The sequence below is a fragment of the Phyllobates terribilis genome, unplaced genomic scaffold (assembly GCF_046119375.1).
Source record: "Phyllobates terribilis strain yellow unplaced genomic scaffold, ASM4611937v1 Scaffold_3__8_contigs__length_932513732, whole genome shotgun sequence".
In the NCBI taxonomy this organism is placed as follows: Eukaryota; Metazoa; Chordata; class Amphibia; order Anura; family Dendrobatidae; genus Phyllobates; species Phyllobates terribilis.
The window spans coordinates 18,780,834-18,801,529 of NW_027362763.1; the positions used below are offsets into that span (position 1 = coordinate 18,780,834).

The window sequence follows — 20,696 nt, forward strand, 5'->3', positions numbered from 1 at the left end:
TGGAACAAGGTAATTTGGAGTGATGAGACCAAAATTGAACTTTTTGGCCACAACCATAAACGTTACATTTGGAGAGAGGTCAACAAGGCCTATGATGAAAGGAACACCATTCCTACAGTAAAGCACGGAGGTGGATCGCTGATGTTTTGGGGATGTGTTACCTACAAAGTAACAGGAAATTTGGTAAAAGTTGGAGGAAAGATGAATACAGCACATTATCAGCAAATACTGGAGGCAAAATTGAACTCATCAGCCCGGAAGCTGCGCATGGGATGTACTTAGATGTTCCAACATGACAACTATCCAAAACAAAAGGTCAAGTCAACCCGTCATTGGCTACAGCAGAGCAAAGTGAAGGTTCTGGAGTGGCCATCTCAGTCTCCTGACCTCAATATCATTGAGCCCCTCTGGGAAGATCTCAAGCGCGCAGTTCATGCTACACAGCCCAGGAATTTACAGGAACTGGAGGCTTTTTGCTAAGAAGAATGGGCAGCTTTACCATCTGAGAAAATAAAGAACCTCATCCACAACTACCACAAAAGACTTCAAGCTGTCATTGATGTTAAAGGAGCAATACACGGTATTAAGAACTGGGGTATGTGACCTTCTGATCAGGGTCATTTGGATGTTTTTGGTTGTCATTAAGATTTAAAAAGAGAAACCACAGTAGTTTGACAATAAATGGCTTCACCCAACCAATAACCATGAGTGGAGAAAAAGTTTTTTGTTATCATTCATATTCTCTGAAACAAGGCCAAGAAAGGAAAAATTCTGCCGGGGTGTGTAAACTTTTGATTACAACTGTATATTTATAATAATTCTATTAATCTGGATTTATGAGTGCCAAAGCCAAAGTGAAGTGGATAAAGCATGAAACCTTTTATATTTAAATCCCTTTTTATTCCACTACTAGATCTGGCCAATAAAACTGAAAAAAAACTGCATGTAACATAGTAACATAGTCTTCCTTCAACCTTAAAAACTAAGTCCATCTAGTTCACCCCATAGCCTAATATGTTGATCCAGAAGAAGGCAAAAAAAACTCATGTGGCAAACACTAAGCTCCACATTGGGGAAAAAATTCCTTCCCGACTCCATACGACAATCAGACTAGATCCCTGGATCAACGCCCTATCAAGGAATCTAGTATATATAACCTGTAATATACTTTTCAGGAAAGGCGTCCAGGCCCTTCTTAAATGTTAGTAGTGAATCCCTCATTACACATCATGCGGCAGAGAGCTCCATAGTCTCACTGCTCTTACAGTAAAGAATCCACGTCTGTGATTATGATTAAACCTTCTTTCCTCCAGACGTAGAAGATGCCCCCTTGTCCCAGTCTCTGGCCTCAGAGTAAAAAGATCAGTAGAAAGGTCTTTGTACTGTCCCCTCATATACTTGTACATAGTAATAAGATCCCCCCTAAGCCTTCTTTTTTCCACAGTAAATACCCCCAAGTGAAATAACCTGTCTTGGTATTGCAGACCCCCCAGTCCTCTAATAACCTGTCTTGGTATTGCAGACCCCCCAGTCCTCAAATAACCTGTCTTGGTATTGCAGACCCCCAGTCCTCTAATAACCTGTCTATGTATTGCAGACCCCCCAGTCCTCTAATAACCTGTCTTGGTATTGCAGACCCCCCAGTCCTCTAATAACCTGTCCTGGTATTGCAGACCCTCCAGTCCTCTAATAACCTGTCTTGGTATTACAGACCCTCCAGTCCTCTAATAACCTGTCTTGGTATTGCAGACCCCCCAGTCCTCTAATAACCTGTCTTGGTATTGCAGACCCCCCAGTCCTCTAATAACCTGTCTTGGTATTGCAGACCCCCCAGTCCTCAAATAACCTGTCTTGGTATTGCAGACCCCCCAGTCCTCTAATAACCTGTCTTGGTATTGCTGACCCCCCAGTCCTCTAATAACCTGTCTTGGTATTGCAGACCCCCCAGTCCTCTAATAACCTGTCTTGGTATTGCAGACCCCCCAGTCCTCTAATAACCTGTCTTGGTATTGCAGACCCCCCCCAGTCCCCTAATAACCTGTCTTGGTATTGCAGACCCCCCAGTCCTCTAATAACCTGTCTTTGTATTGCAGACCCCCCAGTCCTCTAATAACCTGTCTTTGTATTGCAGGCCCCCCAGTCCTCTAATAACCTGTCTTGGTATTGCAGACCCCCCAGTCCTCTAATAACCTGTCTTGGTATTGCAGACCCCCCAGTCCTCTAATAACCTGTCTTGGTATTGCAGACCCCCCAGTCCTCTAATAACCTGTCTTGGTATTGCAGACCCCCCAGTCCTCTAATAACCTGTCTTGGTATTGCAGACCCCCCAGTCCCCTAATAACCTGTCTTGGTATTGCAGACCCCCCAGTCCTCTAATAACCTGTCTTTGTATTGCAGACCCCCCAGTCCTCTAATAACCTGTCTTTGTATTGCAGGCCCCCCAGTCCTCTAATAACCTGTCTTGGTATTGCAGACCCCCCAGTCCTCTAATAACCTGTCTTGGTATTGCAGACCCCCCAGTCCTCTAATAACCTGTCTTGGTATTGCAGACCCCCCAGTCCTCTAATAACCTTGGTCGCTCTTCTCTGCACCCGCTCTAGTTCAGCTATGTCTTTCTTATACACCGGAGACCAGAACTGTACACAGTATTCTAAGTGTGGTCGCACTAGTGACTTGTATAGAGGTAAATTATCTTCTCCTCATCAGCATCTGCGCCTCTTTTAATGCATCCCATTATTTTATTTGCCTTTGCAGCAGCTGCCTGACACTGGCCACTAAACGTGAGCTTGTCATCCACCAATACACCCAGGTCTTTTTCAGTTACAGTTTTGCCCAGTGTTTTACAATTAAGCATATAATTATACATTTTATTTCCTCTGCCCAAGTGCATTACCTTACATTTATCCCCATTAAAGCTCATTTGCCATTTATCAGCCCAAGCTTCTAGTTTACATAGATCCTCCTGTAATATAAAATTGTCCTCCTCTGTATTGATTACCCTGCAGAGTTTAGTGTCATCTGCAAATATTGAAATATTACTCTGTATGCCCCCTACAAGGTCATTAATAAATATGTTAAAAAGAAGGGGGCCCAATACTGACCCCTGTGGTACCCCACTGTTAACTGAGACCCAGTCTGAGTGTGTTCCATTAATTACTACCCTTTGTTTCCTATCACTGAGCCAGTTCTTAACCCACATAGATATATTTTCCCCTATCCCCATTGTTCTCATTTTATGTATCAACCTTTTGTGTGGAACCGTATCAAAAGCTTTTGAAAAGTCCATATACACAACATCCACTGCATTTCCTTGGTCCAGTCCAGAACTTGCCTCCTCATAAAAGCTGAACAGATGAGTCTGACAGGAACCGTCCCTCGTAAACCCATGTTGATATTGGGGGAACCGTCCCTCGTAAACCCATGCTGATATTGGGTCATGAGGTTCTTCTTCTTCAGATACTCTATTATAACATCTCTTAGGAAACCCTCCAGGATTTTACCCACAGTAGAGGTTAAGCTTACCGGCCTATAATTTCCAAGTTCAGTTTTTGTCCCCTTTTTGAATATTGGCACCACATTTGCTATACGCCAGTCCTGTGGTACAGACCCTGTTATTATGGAATCTTTAAAGATTAAAAATAATGGTCTATCTATGACGTTACTTAACTCCTGCAGTACTCGCGGGTGTATCCCATCCGGGCCCGGGGATTTGTCACCTTTAGTGATTTTTAGACGCCGCCGTACTTCCTGCTGGGTGAAGCAAGTGACATTTAATGGAGAATTTTTGTTATCACTGATCATGTTTCCTGTCATGCGATTTTCTTGTGTAAATACGGTTGAAAACAAATCATTTAGCATATTGGCTTTTTCCTCATCCTCATCCACCATTTCACCCAGACTATTTTTAGGGGGCCAACACTATCATTTGTTAGTTTTTTACTATTTATGTAGTTAAAGAATATTTTGGGATTAGTTTTACTTTCTCTGGCAATGATTCTCTCTGCCTCAATCTTTGCTGCCTTGATTTGGTTTTTACATAATTTATTTAATTTTCTATATTTATTTAATGTCTCATCACTACCTACTTGCTTTAGTTCTCTAAATGCTTTCTTTTTGTCACTTATTGCGCCCCTTACAGCTCTATTTAGCCATAGTGGTTTCCTCCTATTTCTAGCATGTTTATTCCCATAGGGTATATATTGTGCACAGCTCCTATTCAGGATGTTAATAAATGTCTCCCATTTGCTTTGTGTAGCTTTATGTCTCAGGATATCGTCCCAGTTTATTGCACTAAGATCATCTCTTAACCGTTGGAAATTTGCCTTCCTGAAGTTTAGTGTCCTTGTAACCCCTCTACTAGACATCTTATTAAAGGTTACATGAAAACGTATTACTTTGTTATCACTATTACCCAAGTGCCCCCCAACTCGTATATTTGATATGCGGTCTGGCCTGTTGGTTAATATTAGCTCTAGCAGTGCCCCCCTTCTTGTTGGGTCCTGAACCAGTTGTGAAAGGTAATTGTCTCTCATAGTTGTCAAAAACCTATTACCTTTGCTTGAACTACAGGTTTCCGTCCCCCAATGTATTTCAGGGTAGTTGAAGTCCCCCATAATAATGACTTCTCCTTGAGTCGCTGCTTCATCTATTTGCTTTACGAGTATATTCTCCGCTGCTTTCATTATTTTTGGAGACTTATAACAAACCCCTATCAGTAATTTATTATTTTTTCCCCCTCCCCTTATCTCCATTCACATTTCCATTAGATTCACATATATTCTCACGCAAGATGGGTTTTAAGGATGATTTTACATATAAACACCCCCCCCCCCCTCGCTTGTTTGTACGGTCATTTCTGAACAGACTATAGCCCTGTAAATTAACTGCCCAGTCATGCCTCTCGTCCAGCCATTTTCCAGATATCCCCACTATGTCATAATAATTCTCCAACAAAATTAATTCTAATTCCTCCATTTTGTTGGTGAGGCTTCTGGCATTAGTGTACATGCATTTTATGTATCTCTCTGTACCTCTATTCCTTCTTACTATATTGACTATTCTAACCCCACCCCCAATTTCTTTATTTGTGCCTAGGTCACTATCTGCACTATCTTCCCCACCTATAAAATGAATACCCTCCCCCCCCCAATCTCTAGTTTAAAAACTCCTCCAACCTTCTAGCCATTTTCTCCCCCAGCACAGCTGCACCCTCCCCATTGAGGTGCAGCCCGTCCCTAGCGTAGAACCTGTAGCCAACTGAGAAGTCGGCCCAGTTCTCCAGGAACCCAAACCCCTCCTTCCTACACCAGTTCCTGAGCACACTGTTCGACGATCCTTGTCTTTGTGACAGATTGCCCTATCTGTTCCCCTACTAATTGAGTCCCCCACTACCAGCACCTGCCTGGCCTGCCCTGCTCTCCTATTTTCCCCCTTACTGGAGCTGACACTCCTCCGGCTTTCAGAGGACATGCCTTGCTGCAGCAGTGCTACCCCTGTACTGACACCGCCCTCATCTGCCAACTTTGCAAATTTATTGGGGTGTGCCAGATCAGGACTAGCCTGCCTGGCACTCTTCCATCTACCCCCCCCCTTCTAAGTGTCACCCACCTATCGGCCTCACTGTCCTGCAGTTCCCTACTACCACCCTCCCCCACATCTACCCCAGTGAGCAGCCGCTCAGTGCGCAGCAGACTCCTTTTTATATTGTCTATGGATCTCACTGTTGCTAGCTGCTCATTTAGATCCAGTACCTGGGCTTCCAAACGCACAACGTGCACACATCTCACACAGCAGTATGCACCCACGATCGGCTGTTCAAGGATTGCATAAATGTGGCAAGATGTACACTGGATAGCATTGTCAATAATGGAGCTCATTTCCTAATGGGGATTGCACTAGACAGAAATGTTAAGAAAAAAGAAATGTAAAGAATTACTAAAATACAGTCAGCAATTCAGTCCAAAGTCCTCCCTTCCAAACTCCCTGAATCCAAAGTCACTGAAAAACAAGTCACTGAAAAACAAGTCACACACTTACTTACGCTCTGGTCACACTCAGCTCGTTCACACTCGCTAAGGAAGAAGATTTAAAGAGGTTTTTTTTTTCCCTTAGCAGCAATCCAACCTACAGCTCAATGCACTTCCAAAGGCATGTGTGAATCCAGTCTTATAAAGTTTTGTATAACACTCTTAGATGGATTTGAATCTGCAGTGAGTGACTTACATAAACCTAGACTAAACCCAGCTGGTCCTCTGCCTACACGGATTTCAACACCAACTGGGCAGCACTTCAATAAATCAATCTCTCGAATGTTCAAAGGATCGAATCCCCAAACCCAGCCATGACACCCATCTGACCTAAGAGCAGAACCGAGAGGATACCCCGGCACACTGAGAAATGCAGTCCCATTCCCAGGTCCTAATAATTAGAATAGGGCCCATGAATCATACAGTAACTGTACTGCCCAATGTTCAGTTACGTCTCTGCATGCTCAATGTCACATTAATCTGGAGACGAGTATTGGAAAGACACCATGATATAGTAAGGTTATCAACAATCTAATTATTTACCAAGATATTGTGTCATGAGATAAAGCAGACAACGGAGGCCGAATTCATGGCCGTCCCATGGTTTATACAGCTTAATTTCTGCCCTGATAAGACCACACATTATTATAATGTCCTGATCCTGACCGCTGCAGCCAATCACAGAGCCCCACACTCAGGAGACTGGAAAGTAGGACATCATGGCTTCCTGGCCGGAGACCATCAGAATAGAGATCTGTGCTGGAGACACTGTTTACACTTTGCTTGGTTTTCTTTAAAAAAAGAAAAAAGATAGACAACCCTCCTAAGGCCACGGCCCCAGTATCAGTATTTGTACAGTATTATGTCAGTATTTGTTCCTAGGAGTGGGAGCCAAAACCAGGTGAGGAACAGTCAGAGAAAAGGTCTAATAGACACAAGTCACCAATTCTGCATTTATTACCCACTCCTGGTTTTGGCTCCCACTAATGAGAAGAAATAATGACCGAATACTGACCAAATACTCATAGTGGGGCCATGGCTTAAAGTTGACTACCAGAAGACAGGCCCCAAAAGAGCCATTATATGTAGAGTGTATGGGACTGCTTCATATACCAGGGACATCAGAGGGATGAGGCGCCTCCTTGTGTGCGGAGAAGTCAGGAGATCCCGCCTCAGATATTAGTAGTGGTGATGAGCGAACGCGCTCGCCACTACTCGGTATTCGCTCTAGTATCACGGTGCTCGACAAGTATTTCCGGGTTGCTCGGGCGGATGCTCGGGTCCCCTCCTCTTTACAGAGCCAATGAACATGCAGGGATTGCCTGCCACTCTCTGTAATGCCTCAGCCATGTTGGTTGTGGGCATTACAGTGATTGGCTGGCCGCACAGCGTTATCAGGTCTATATAGACCTAGCTCCGCCATGCTCGTCACAGTCACTCCGGATCAGACAGTGCAGGGAGAGCTGCTGCTGCATCAGGGAGAGATTTGCTTGTTTATAGTTAGTATAGGTATTCCACAACATATATATATATATATACAGTACAGACCAAAAGTTTGGACACACCATCTCATTTAAAGATTTTTCTGTATTTTCATGACTATGAAAATTGTACATTCACACTGAAGGCATCAAAACTATGAATTAAAACATGTGGATTTATATACTTAACAAAAAAGTGTGAAACAACTGAAAATATGTCTTATATTCTAGGTTCTTAAAAGTAGCCACCTTTTGCTTTGATGACTGCTTTGCACACTCTTGGCATTCTCTTGATGAGCTTCAAGAGGTAGTCACCGGAAATGGTCTTCCAACAATCTTGAAGGAGTTCCCAGAGATGCTTAGCACTTGTTGGCCCTTTTTCCTTCACTCTGCGGTCCAGCTCACCCCAAACCATCTCGATTGGGTTCAGGTCGGGTGACTGTGGAGGCCAGGTCATCTGGCGTAGCACCCCATCACTCTCCTTCTTGGTCAAATAGCCCTTACAAAGCCTGGAAGTGTGTTTGGGGTCATAGTCCTGTTGAAAAATAAATGATGGTCCAACTAAACGCAAACCGGATGGAATAGCATGCCGCTGCAAGATGCTGTGGTAGCCTTGCTGGTTCAATATGCCTTCAATTTTGAATAAATCCCCAACAGTATCCCCAGAAAAGCACCCCCACACCATCACACCTCCTCCCCCATGCTTCACGGTGGGAACCAGGCATTTAGAGTCCATCCGTTCACCTTTTCTGCATCGCACAAAGACACGGTAGTTGGAACCAAAGATCTCAAACTTGGACTCATCAGACCAAAGCACAGACTTCCACTGGTCTAATGTCCATTCCTTGTCTTCTTTAGCCCAAACAAGTATCTTCTGCTTGTTGCCTGTCCTTAGCATTGGTTTCCTAGCAGCTATTTTACCATGAAGGCCTGCTGCGCAAAGTCTCCTTTTAACAGTTGTTGAAGAGATGTGTCTGCTGCTAGAACTCTGTGTGGCATTGACCTGGTCTCTAATCTGAGCTGCTGTTAACCTGCGATTTCTGAGGCTGGTGACTCAGATAAACTTGTCCTCAGAAGCAGAGGTGACTCTTGGTCTTCCTTTCCTGGGGCGGTCCTCATGTGAGCCAGTTTCTTTGTAGCGCTTGATGGTTTTTGCATCTGCACTTGGGGACACTTTCAAAGTTTTCCCAATTTTTCGGACTGACTGACCTTCATTTCTTAAAGTAATGATGGCCACTTGTTTTTCTTTACTTAGCTGCTTTTTTCTTGCCATAATACAAATTCTAACAGTCTATTCAGTAGGAATATCAGCTGTGTATCCACCAGGCTTCTGCACAACACAACTGATGGTCCCAAACTGATTTATAAGGCAAGAAATCCCACTTACTAAACCTGACAGGGCACACCTGTGAAGTGAAAACCATTTCCGGTGACTACCTCTTGAAGCTCATCAAGAGAATGCCAAGAGTGTGCAAAGCAGTCATCAAAGCAAAAGGTGGCTACTTTGAAGAACCTAGAATATAAGACATATTTTCAGTTGTTTCACACTTTTTTGTTAAGTATATAATTCCACATGTGTCAATTCATAGTTTTGATGCCTTCAGTGTGAATGTACAACTTTCATAGTCATGAAAATACAGAAAAATCTTTAAAGGAGAAGGTGTGTCCAAACTTTTGGTCTGTACTGTATATATATATATATATATATATATATATATATATATATATATCCAACTGAACAGTCCTTCTGAGGACTAATCCAGCTGCATATATTCAGTGGTGATAGCAGGAGTTAGGCAGGCAGGCAGAGTTTGTGGCAGACTGCAGTGTATGATACAGCACAAGAGGGTCCATTGAACGTCCTGTCTGCTGCTGTAATAATTACAGATATTTGTAGACATAGCCCCAGATATCAGGGGCCAGAGAATTTTTTTTTTATCTTAATCCTGGTAATTTGCTTAAAAAGCAATCCAGAGCACACCATTTTTCTGCTCCATTTGCTTGTTAGCACTGCAGAATACAGCCAGATCTGTTCCATATGTCAGCGATAAAAACCCAGAAATTTAAACTGAATGTGGAAAATATTGGCCCCCTTTTCCATTCTGTTGCAGTGTGTCGGTGAAGCTAATCACACTAGGCCTCTGTGAAGAATAATATTAGTAAATTACAGGCCTGCTATTTAAAGCCGTGGTTCTCTGTCAGACATATCACATATAAGACTGTTCCAAAATCAGCCATTTCTTCTATTTCCATTCTGTTGCAGTGTGTCAGTCAAGCTATTCACACTAAGTCTCCATGTGGAATAATATTAGTAAATTACAGGCCTGCTATTTAAAATCGTGATTCTCTGTCAGACATATCACATGTAACTGCATTCCAAAATCAGCCATTTCTCGTGAACGTGGAAAATATTGTCCTCCATTAAAAATGGGCAAGGTGCGTGGCAAGGAACGGGGAAGTAGACATAGTAACATAGTTTGTAAAGCCGAATAAAGACTTGCGTCCATCAAGTTCGACCTGTTAGTTCTGTAATGGCTAAAGTTGATCCAGAGGAGGGCAAAAACCCCAAATGATTTAGCCAATCTTCACCTGAGGAAAAATTCCCTCCCGACTCTGAAACCAGCAGTCAGAATAAATCCCTGTATCAACCTACTATTTTATTTTATTTTTAAGTATATGCTGAAATCTGCCTGGTATCTAGAAAAGCATCCAGTCCCCGCTTGAACTGGTTTAGTGAATCCGACATTACCGTCTCCTCACTCAGTGAATTCCATATTCTCACTGCCCTTACCGTAAAGAACCCCTTCCTATGCTGGTGCTGAAACCTTTTCTCTTCCAGTCTTAGTGAATGCCCTCTTGTTACCGTAATATCCCTCCTTTTGAACAAATCCCGGGCAAGATCTCTATACTGTCCCCTAACATATTTGTACACATTTCTTATGTCCCCCCTCAACCTTCTCTTTTCCAGGCTGAATAGTCCTAGTTTTGCCAACCTCTCTGGGTATTGCAGTCCCTCCATTCCCTTTATTAATTTTGTTGCCGTCCTTTGTACCTTTTCAAGCTCATTTATATCCTTTCTATATATTGGGGCCCATAACTGAGCACAGTATTCCAAGTGTGGTCTGACCAGTGCTTTGTACAGTGGAAGAACAATGTTCTCCTCCTTTGCAGCTATACCTCTTCTGATACATCCCATTACCCTGTTTGCCCTTACAGCAGCGGCCTGACTTTGGGCACTCCAATTTAGTTTGCTATCAATCAAGATGCCCAAGTCCTTCTCCATCTCTGAATTCCCCAATGATTTCCCATTCAGTGAGTACTGGTGACTTCCATTTTTCCTTCCCATATGTATGACCTTACATTTCTACTCATTAAACCTCATTTGCCATTTAATGCTCCACCTACCCAGCTTATCCAAATCCCTCTGTAGGTCTGCACTGTCCTCTTTTGTATTAATTGTTTTACATAACTTTGTGTCATCTGCAAATATTGATATTTTACTATTTATCCCGTTGACTATGTCGTTAATAAAGATATTAAATAACATTGGGCCTAGTACAGACCCCTGTGGTACCCCACTAGTGACGCTTACCCAATCTGAGTATATTCCATTTATAACCACCCTCTGCCTTCTATCCCTTAGCCAGTTAGCTACCCACTTGCAGACATTTTCCCCCAGCCCTATCATTCTCATTTTGTATACCAACCTATTATGTGGCACGCTATCGAACGCTTTTGAGAAGTCGAGATACACGACATCCACTGGTTCCCCCTGATCTACTCGAGAGCTAACCTCCTCGTAGAAGTCAATCAGGTTTGTTTGGCAGGAGCGATTCCTCATGAATCCATGTTGGTTCGGGATTAAAAGATTATTAGCATCAAGATGCTCCGTAATTGCCTCTTTAATGAAGCTTTCAAAAATTTTGCCCACAACGGACGTCAGACTCACCGGCCGATAGTTTCCGGTGTTACTTTTTGCTCCCTTTTTGAATATTAGCACTACATTTGCCTGTCGCCAATCAAGTGGCACAGACCCAGTCTCAACAGAGTCCTTAAATATAAGATATAACGGTCTGTCTATCACATTACTTAGTTCCCTTAGTACCCGTGGGTGTATGCCATCAGGTCCTGGTGATTGGTTTATTTTAATGTTACTGAGGCGTTTCTGTACCCCAGCTTGGGTTAGATTTGTCATACTTAGTGGAGGATTAAGCTTGTCACTTCTCATTTCGCCTGTTAGTTCTTTTTCCTTTGTGAAAGTTGACGAAAAAAATTGATTTAATAGATTAGCTTTATCCTCATCTTTCTCTATGATTTTGCCTTCCTCACTTTTTATCGGTCCAATATTATTCGATTTAATCCTTTTACTATTTATATACGTAAAGAACAGTTTGGGATTTGATCTACTTTCCCTAGCAATACGTCTCTCTGTTTCCTCCTTCGCTATTTTTATTTGTTTTTTGCAGGTTCTCGTTTTTGCCTTGTAACACATTAGTGCCTCCTTACTGTTTTCCTGTTTTAATCTCTTGAATGCCTCTTTTTTGCTATTTAACGCCCCTTTTACGTTCCTGTTCAACCATATTGGTTTCCTCTTATTTCTGGCCCTTTTATTCCCATACGGTATATACCTCTCGCACTGAGTATTCAGAATTCTTTTGAAGGTTTCCCATTTACTATTCGTATTCCCTTGATTAAGAACTTTGTCCCAGTCAATAAGTTGAAGGTTTTCTATCAGCTGATCAAACTTCGCCCTCCTAAAGTTTAATGTTTTTGTTGTTCCCTTATTGATAACCCTACTGAAGGGCATTTTGAAGTCGATAATATTATGGTCGCTATTACCTAGGTGCCCCCCTATCTGTACCTCAGTTATTCTATCAGGCCTATTAGTCAATATTAAGTCCAACACGGCCTTCCCTCTCGTTGGTTGCTGCACTAGTTGGGAGAGATAATTATCCTTAATATTTGTCAAGAACCTTTTTCCTTTCTGAGATCTACAGGTTTCTGTTTCCCAGTCAATATCCGGGTAGTTGAAATCCCCCATTACAATCACTTCATTATGTTTTGCTACTTTGTCTATTTGTCCTAATAGCAGATTCCCATTCTCCTCTGTTATATTTGGTGGCTTATAGCAGACCCCCAGTAATATTTTATTATTATTTTTAGTTCCCTCTATCTCTACCCACATGGACTCGACCCCCTCTTCTCCCTCTCCTATATCTTCCCTTAGTCTGGGTTTAGACGTGACTTTACATATAAGCAGACTCCTCCGCCTTTCCCCTGTTTCCGGTCCCTTCTAAATAAACTGTAATCTAATAAATTTACCGCCCAGTCGTAGCTATCGTCTAGCCAAGTCTCTGTTATACCTACGATGTCATACCTCTCCTCCGATATAAGCGCCCGCAGCTCATCCGCCTTATTGGTCAGGCTTCTTGCGTTGGTCAGCATGCAAAATAAAACTTTGGGGTTATTTAGCATCCTATTCTTCTCTAACGATCTAACTGTACTATCCCCACCCCCTCTCCACCCTCATTATATTCACTTCTCCCCTTCCCCCTTGCTTGCCTCACATCCCACCTATTTCCTTGGTTTCCCCCCCCCCCCGTCTCTAGTTTAAAAACTCCTCCAACCTATTAGCCATCTTCTTCCCCAGCACCGCTGCACCCTCCCCATTGAGGTGCAGCCCGTCCCTACGGTAGAGCCTGTAGCCGACTGCGATGTCGGCCCAGTTCTCCATGAACCCAAACCCTTCTGCCTTGCACCAACTCTTTAGCCACTTATTCACCTCCCTAACTTCCCGTTGGCGCTCCTGTGTGGCTCGCGGGATTGGTAGTATTTCTGAGAAAACTACCTTGGAGGTCCTTGCCCTAAGCTTCCTACCTAGGTCCCTGAAATCATTTTTAAGGACCCTCCATCTACCACTCACTTTGTCATTGGTGCTGATATGGACCATGACCGCTGGGTCTTTGCCAGCCCCACCCAGTAACCTGTCAACCCGATCCGCGATGTGCCGGACTCGAGCGCCAGGGAGGCAGCACACCGTTCGGCGATCCCGGTCTTTGTGACAGATTGCCCTGTCTGTCCCCCTAATAATAGAGTCACCCACTACCAGAACCTGTCTTGCCTGCCCTACACTTCCCCCCTCATTACTGGAGCATACACTCCCCCGGCGGTCAGAGGATCTGTCGTGCTCCAATAATGCCGGTTCTGAACCAGCCTTCCTATACTTCTTCCCTCTATCCCTCCTAACTGTTATCCAGCTCCCTGCCTGTTCAGCCTGCACTTCCCCTCTATGCTCCACCCCCAGTATTGACCCATTGAGTGTCTGCTCGGTGAGCAGCAAACTCCGTTCCATGTTGTCGATGCTCCTCAGTGTCGCTATCTGAGCACTTAGATCCAGAATTTGGGCTTCCAAGTGCACGATATGCTCACATCTCTCGCAGCAGTATGGATCCTCGAGCGGTTGCTCACGGAATGCATACATTGCGCAAGATGTACACTGCACGGCTCCGGCCAACATGGACGTCATTCTAAATATGGGGATACAGTCAGTATATATATACAAGTACAAAACACAATTATTTATATATAGGTGTATGGACGGGGGATCAATTAAGTATCAAGTATGGACGGGGGAATCAGCTAAGTAGGTCAGGTGGATTAATTAAGTAAAAAGTAAAGTAAAGAAAGAATGAAATACAGTCAGCAATTCAGTCCTAAGTCCTCCCTTCCAAACTCCCTGAATCCAAAGTCACTGAAAAACAAGTCACACACTTACTTTCGTTCGCACTTACACTCCGGACACACGCAGCTCGTTCACACTCGCAAACTAAGAGATTTAAAGAGGTTTTTTTTTTTTTTTTTTTTTTTTTTCCTTTTCCAGCGATGTACCCTTCACCTCAATGCACTTCCAAAGGACATGAAGGTGATGGTGCATGCAGAGGCCGAGGACGTGGCCGACCTACCTGTCCCAATTACTAGGGGTCCGCAGTACACCACTATCTAACCCACAGCAGTGTCAAAAGGCAATTACTGTCGCAAAAGGTGAATGATGATGAGACACAATTGTCAGAAAGTCAGGAGGAGGACCAGGATGCGGAAGTGGAAGACGAGGTGGTGGATGATATAGTAAAGGACCCAACCTGGCAGGGGGACATACAGAGCGAAAACAGCAGTACATAGGGGGAGGAAGGCATAGCACCACAACAGGCAGGAAGAAGCAGCGAGGTGACAACAGACACAAGGCGGGAAAGAGTTCCTCGTAACGCCAACAAGACGGAAGTTGCCAGTACAACTGTTAGGTCTTCCGAGTCTGGTTATTTTTTAAAGACTCTGCAGATAACCCCAAAAAAATGCCATTTGCACCACCTGCCAGGCCAGCATCAGCAGGGGTAGCAAAACTATCAGCCTGACCACCACCAGCATGATCAGGCATATGGCAGCAAAGCACCTGACTAAGTGGGCCAAACGCCAGGGTCCAGCAACACTGTCTGCGGGTGACACAGCTGCTTGTTCCGCTGTTGTGCGTGCACGCCAATCCCCTGTCCATGGCGCATGCCAAGATGCCTCCCGCCCTGCACCTGTTGTTGAAAACTCTCAAGTAGCACCATCAGGAAGCACGTCCACGTCCTTGTCCCAGCGCGTTCAGTTGCCCCTACCCCAGTCCTTGGAACACAAGCGTAAGTACACAGCCAACGCCCCACACGCTACACTACTAAATTCATACATTTCGCGAATGCCTGCGCTCGAAATGTTGCCTTTTAGGTTAGTTGAGACAGAAGCTTTCTGCAACCTGATGTCGGCGGCCGTCCCTTGGTCTCGGTCCCCAGCCACCACTATTTCTCCCGGTGTGCCGTCCCCACATTACACGAGCACGTATCCCACAACATTAGCCATGCCCTTAACAATGCAGCTACTGGGAAAGTCCACCTAACCACAAACACGTAGACAAGTGCTTGTGGGCAGGGACAGTACATCTCGCTGACGGCACACTATGTTAATATAGTGGAAGCCGGGACCCAGTCTGACCTTAGGATGGAACATGTCCCCCCAATGCCAAGGATTGCAGGCCCTGGGTCAATCAGGGTGGCCCCACATTCTACAGCTCCTGCACCTCCTCCTCTTCAGTCTCCATCTCCGAAATGACCACATCAGTCGCAAGCTGGAAGCACTGCAACACGGCCTCGGCCAAGTGGCAACAGGCTGAGCTGAAGTTAATATGCTTAGGTGACAAACCTCACAATGCTGAAGAGTTGTGGACAGCTCTGAAAGAGCAGGCAGAACTGTGGCTCACATCGCTGAACCTACAGCCAGGCATGGTCGTGTGTGACAATGGCCGGAACCTGGTGGCGGCTCTGAGGAGAGGCGAGCTCACACACGTACCATGCCTGGCCCATGTGCTTAACCTCGTGGTTCAGCGGTTTCTCAAATCCTACCCGGAGCAGCCGGATCTGCTTGTTAAAGTACGCCGCCTGTGTGCCCATTTTAGAAAGTCACCTACAGCTTCCACCGCCCTTGCCGTGTTTCAGCAGCGTTTGCAGCTTCCGGCTCACAGACTGGTGTGTGATGTCCCCACGCATTGGAACTCTACACTGCAGATGTTGGGAAGGATTTGTGAGCAGAAGAGGGCAGTTGTTGACTACCAGCATCAACAAGGCCGTCGGTATTCAGTTCAGACTCCACACATAAGACCTCAGGAGTGGACATGGATGGCAGACATATGTACCATCCTCCAAAACTTTGAGGACTCCACCAAGATGGCGAGCGGCGATGACGCCATAATTAGCATCACCATCCCGCTTCTCTGTCTTCTGAAACGCTCTCTGCTCACAATCAAAAAGGATGCATTGCAGGCGGAGCACGATCAGATTGAGCAAGGAACCATACAGTATGATTACACACAGCCCAGCCTCATCTCATCCCAATGTGGATTGGGTGACAATGAGGAGTAGGGGAAAGAACAGGAGCTAGTTTCCTGCGCTGTACATCGTCAGCGTCTGTCATACCGTCATACCGTCTGTTCAGTGTGGATGGCCTGAGGAAAGGGAGGTGGAGGAAGAGGAGGAAGATGAGGAGGAGAGCATGGTCTTCTTGGTGAGGACACGGAAGTCTAGCCTGTTAGCAGTCTGGCACATATGGCTGAGTCTATGTTACGCTGCCTTTCCCGTGAACCTTGCATTGTCCAAATTTTGGGTGACAGTCATTATTGGTTGGTGACACTTTCAGACCCACACTACAAGAACTTTCTATCTCTTCCAGGACAGGCCTAATAAAATGGTGCAGTACGAGAAGGACTTTATTGCGGAATTATTAAAAAAATTCCCATCTGAAAACGCTGGCGCCAGAGGTCACAGTTCGTTGGAAAACCAAGGAGTACAGATGAGAGAGACACAAATGCAATCGAGCAGAGGCAGAGGAACACTGTCAAAGTTCTGGGACAGTTTTCTCAGACCCTCCAATCGTACAAGCCGTGATGCGCGGGGTACTCTCCCAAGGATGGAAAAGTTACAGAAGATGCAGAGGGAGTACCTTGCCGACCGTACCAATGTCCTCCGTGATTCCTCTGTGCCTTATAATTATTGGGTATCCAAGCTGGACACGTGACATGAACTGGCTCTCTACGCCTTGGAGGTCCTGACCTTCCCTGCCGCTAGCGTTTTGTCAGAGCGGGTTTTTAGTGCCGCCGGTGGAATTATAACCGATAGGCGCATCCTCCTGTCAACTGAAAATGCTACAGGCTGACTCTTATAAAACTGAACAAGGGCTGGATTGGGCCAGACTTCTCAACACCACCGAATGATAGCAGCATAACAAACTTTTTCTGTGAGATCTAACTCTATTCCCATGCACCTCTGTCTTCACACCCAGACATGGGTGTACGCTTCCTGATTTGGTCTATTTGCTCTTGTCCTCCTCCTTCTCTGCATCCTCATCCTGCACCACCATATCACCACCATATGTACCATATCAACATATCTACATCTCTTGCAAGGGGCAATGGAGTGCCTCCAAATTTTTGCCAGCTATTGTTCTTTAGGGCTCAGTCCTAGGCCACCTCCTCTTACGGTCAGGGTTCCTCAGGGTTCTGTCCCCAGCCTCCTCCTCTTCCTTTTTATACACCACCCTTATTGGGCAAACCATCATCAGATTTGGTTTCCAGTATCATCTCCATGATGATGACACCCAGTTATACGCATCGTCTCGTGACATCACCCCCTTTACTACAAAATACCAGTGATTGTCTGTCCACTGTCTCTAACATAATGTCCTCCCTGTATCCGAAACGGAATCTCTCCAAAACTACCACCTTAACTGTCCTTTCCAGTGCTACACCACCCTACATATTCTCATCTCCCCGGCTTCTCCATTCTGCAACTGATCTAAGATGGACATCATCCAAAATCTGAACCTTGCGCCTTCATCTCCAGGACTTCACTCGTACTTCACCAGTTTTCTGAAATGTACTGTCCCGGATGATCCGATAAACACCTAGCCCCCACATTTTTAAATGTGCTTTAATAACACATCTCTTTAGACAGGCCTATCATCTCACTTTACTAATCTCACTCTGCCCTGTTTCCGCTTTCTAAATTTTCCTCAGACTCTGACCCTTCCCACTCGTCTGTCTCCATATCTTCTGTGCACGCAGTAGCACTTGGTGACTGTACTTAGACAGATACTGGCTGATGACCAGATCATACATGTATAGACACTGGCTGGTGACCAGCTTATGCTGCTGCCTAGTCAAGAACTAGATGAGTACCTCTGCCAGAACCCAAGGAAGTGTAACCAGAAGAGAAAAGGAGAAAACCCCTGAAAAGATAGCAATCCCACTACTAGCACCACTCACTACCACAGCACATAAGAACCACAATAAACAACACATTACTGAGCAGCAAACAGGGTTAAATAGCCCACCTAATGATCAAGTGTTGAGTACCTCCTAATCATCCAGACAGCCACTCCCTGCTAGCTTGCACAGCAGACTGGACACAATCCCACCACTGCCTAGTGCCAGACACAGGAGCGTAATGCGTTGCCTGGCAATCAGGGAACACAGCGTCCCATGTTCCCCGGGCAGAGAAATCAGTGAGAGACACATTGTTCCGCATCCTCACACATCCTACAACACCAGAACGCAATGGTCCATAAGATTGGGACAGTTTTCCTGTGCCTCCAGGGTCAGGACAATGGCGTTGCCTGCAACTAGAGTAGCGTAGCACCCGACCTGCTCCACTGCCAGGTGTGAGCACAGAACCACGATTCCTAACACATATACAGATATTGGCAGGTGACCGGCTCATACATGTACATATACTGACAAGTGACCGGATCATAGATGCGTATATATATATATACACATACTGACTGGTGACCGGGTCATACATGTAAATACAGATATGGTCGAAAGTGTAGGTGTGGCGCCCCTGAGGGTTCGGTCGCCACAGAGGTGTTGCATCTCAGCCAGAGATGTGGCATCTCACTCTCAGGTAAGGAAGGAGTACAGTCCAGGACCCTAACACCTGCATCCAACACACCACTCCAGGCAAACAGGGAACGGCAAGATCTCTCTGGTTCTTGCTGAGCCCTTCCCTTGGCTGGAGTGGGGGGGAACCTAGAGAGGGGGAACCACGTAGTGGGTGTGGGTGGAGGAAGTAGCTTAGGGGAGCACATGAGAGGGAGGTATAAATTGAGAAGCCATCTTAGGGAGCGAGTTCAGTCAGAGGAGGAGAAGTGAAGGAGCAGAGGATCTGCAGGAGCTCTGCTCAGGCAGAGGGCCTGGTGAAAGGCCCAGGACTGAAAGGAGAGAAAAGAGAGGAACAGAAAGGCTCCAGGAATCAGGAAAGGACCCCAGGGGTACGGGCCGGGCAGAAGGCCACCCGTACGCCCGCATCTGCCAGGCGGTGGAGGGGTCAGGCCATCTAAGGGGAACCGGTCCCTCAACTAGAGAAGGACTCTATGCCCAACTAGAAACCGGAGGCTGCAGTACTTTTTGTCCTGTAGCCACAAGTCCACGCCAGTCTCACCGAGAAGGTAGCCATATAGGACCCAGGGGACGGAACAGACGTCGCCCGCCAAAGGCCCGCGGGTACCGGATTGGAGATACTAGGTGTGAGGTGCAGGAAGAAGGCCAGAGAGTGAGGACACACAGAAGGGGGTACTGCTAAGTACTCCGGAGTTACCTGGGGGTAGACCGAACCCCTCCCTGAGTAAACACAGGATGACGAGGGCAGTTACATGGATCCCTGTAATCTGGACTGCAACAACTGTGAGTACAGACCCTGGTCTCTGTGTTTCTTGCTGCGCCATCAACCCCTGCACTACAACGCCCAGCATAACCTACAACATCTACACTGCCCTGGAGCTAGCTCTTCCTGTGGAGAGCCACACCATCCCTGCTGCAGTAACATCATCTCCAGAGGACCTGCTCCGCAGCGGCGTCTCCCTTTAGCTGCATTCCACAGGTGGCATCACGAACTTTATACAATCACCATAAATCCCCTATCAATAATCCCTTTTTATTGACCGCCCTGGGTCACGGACCGGGTCACCGCCACTGTGACATCCCCCCCCCAGCACCTACCGGCACGGCACCCCACGGCCCAGGGGGCACGTCAACTTGGCGTCACGAACAGTATATGTAACCCACCCGTTATCACCGGGTATTGTGCGCCTAGAGACTGTGTCTAATACTGAATGTGGCGCCCGCCCCAGAAGAACGGGCGCCATTATGTGCGAGCCAAAAGACAACAAGAAATCACCTCCCATAGTGGGCCGGGTCCCAGAATGGCGCCAAAAGAGTGGCCCACCCACTGCAACTGTGGCCATATCCCTGGACCTGTCCATCGGTCTGGAGGAGACGCCCCCAGGTGTGACCAACAGCAAGCAGACATGCGACCGCCCCAAAAAGGGGATAGGGAAGAACAAAACTGGAAGACGAGGTGTGGTATGGGCCCATCTAGACAGATCGCACCCGGCAGGGAACATGGAAGGAAGAGAAACTGGAATCCCTGCCAGCGGCCTGCTACAACCAGAGGCACCCCTCACCCAGGAGGGGTTAGTTGCCAGGCTGTCCCGGGAGGATTCGGGGTTCCTCTACGCCGGGATGGAGGACCTAAACCAGAGAATGGAGAGGGCCCAGCAAGATGCCATCACTAGCTGGAAAAAGGAGATGGTGGAAAGGATGGCAAGC

General features: G+C 46.0%; 1 protein-coding gene across 1 annotated transcript in view; it reads right to left on the reverse strand.

Annotated features, from left to right (window-relative positions):
* Positions 1 to 20,696, reverse strand: part of LOC141258705 (uncharacterized) — a 70,492-nt gene that overhangs the window by 10,974 nt on the left and 38,822 nt on the right. The gene's annotated exons all lie outside the window — the stretch shown is intronic.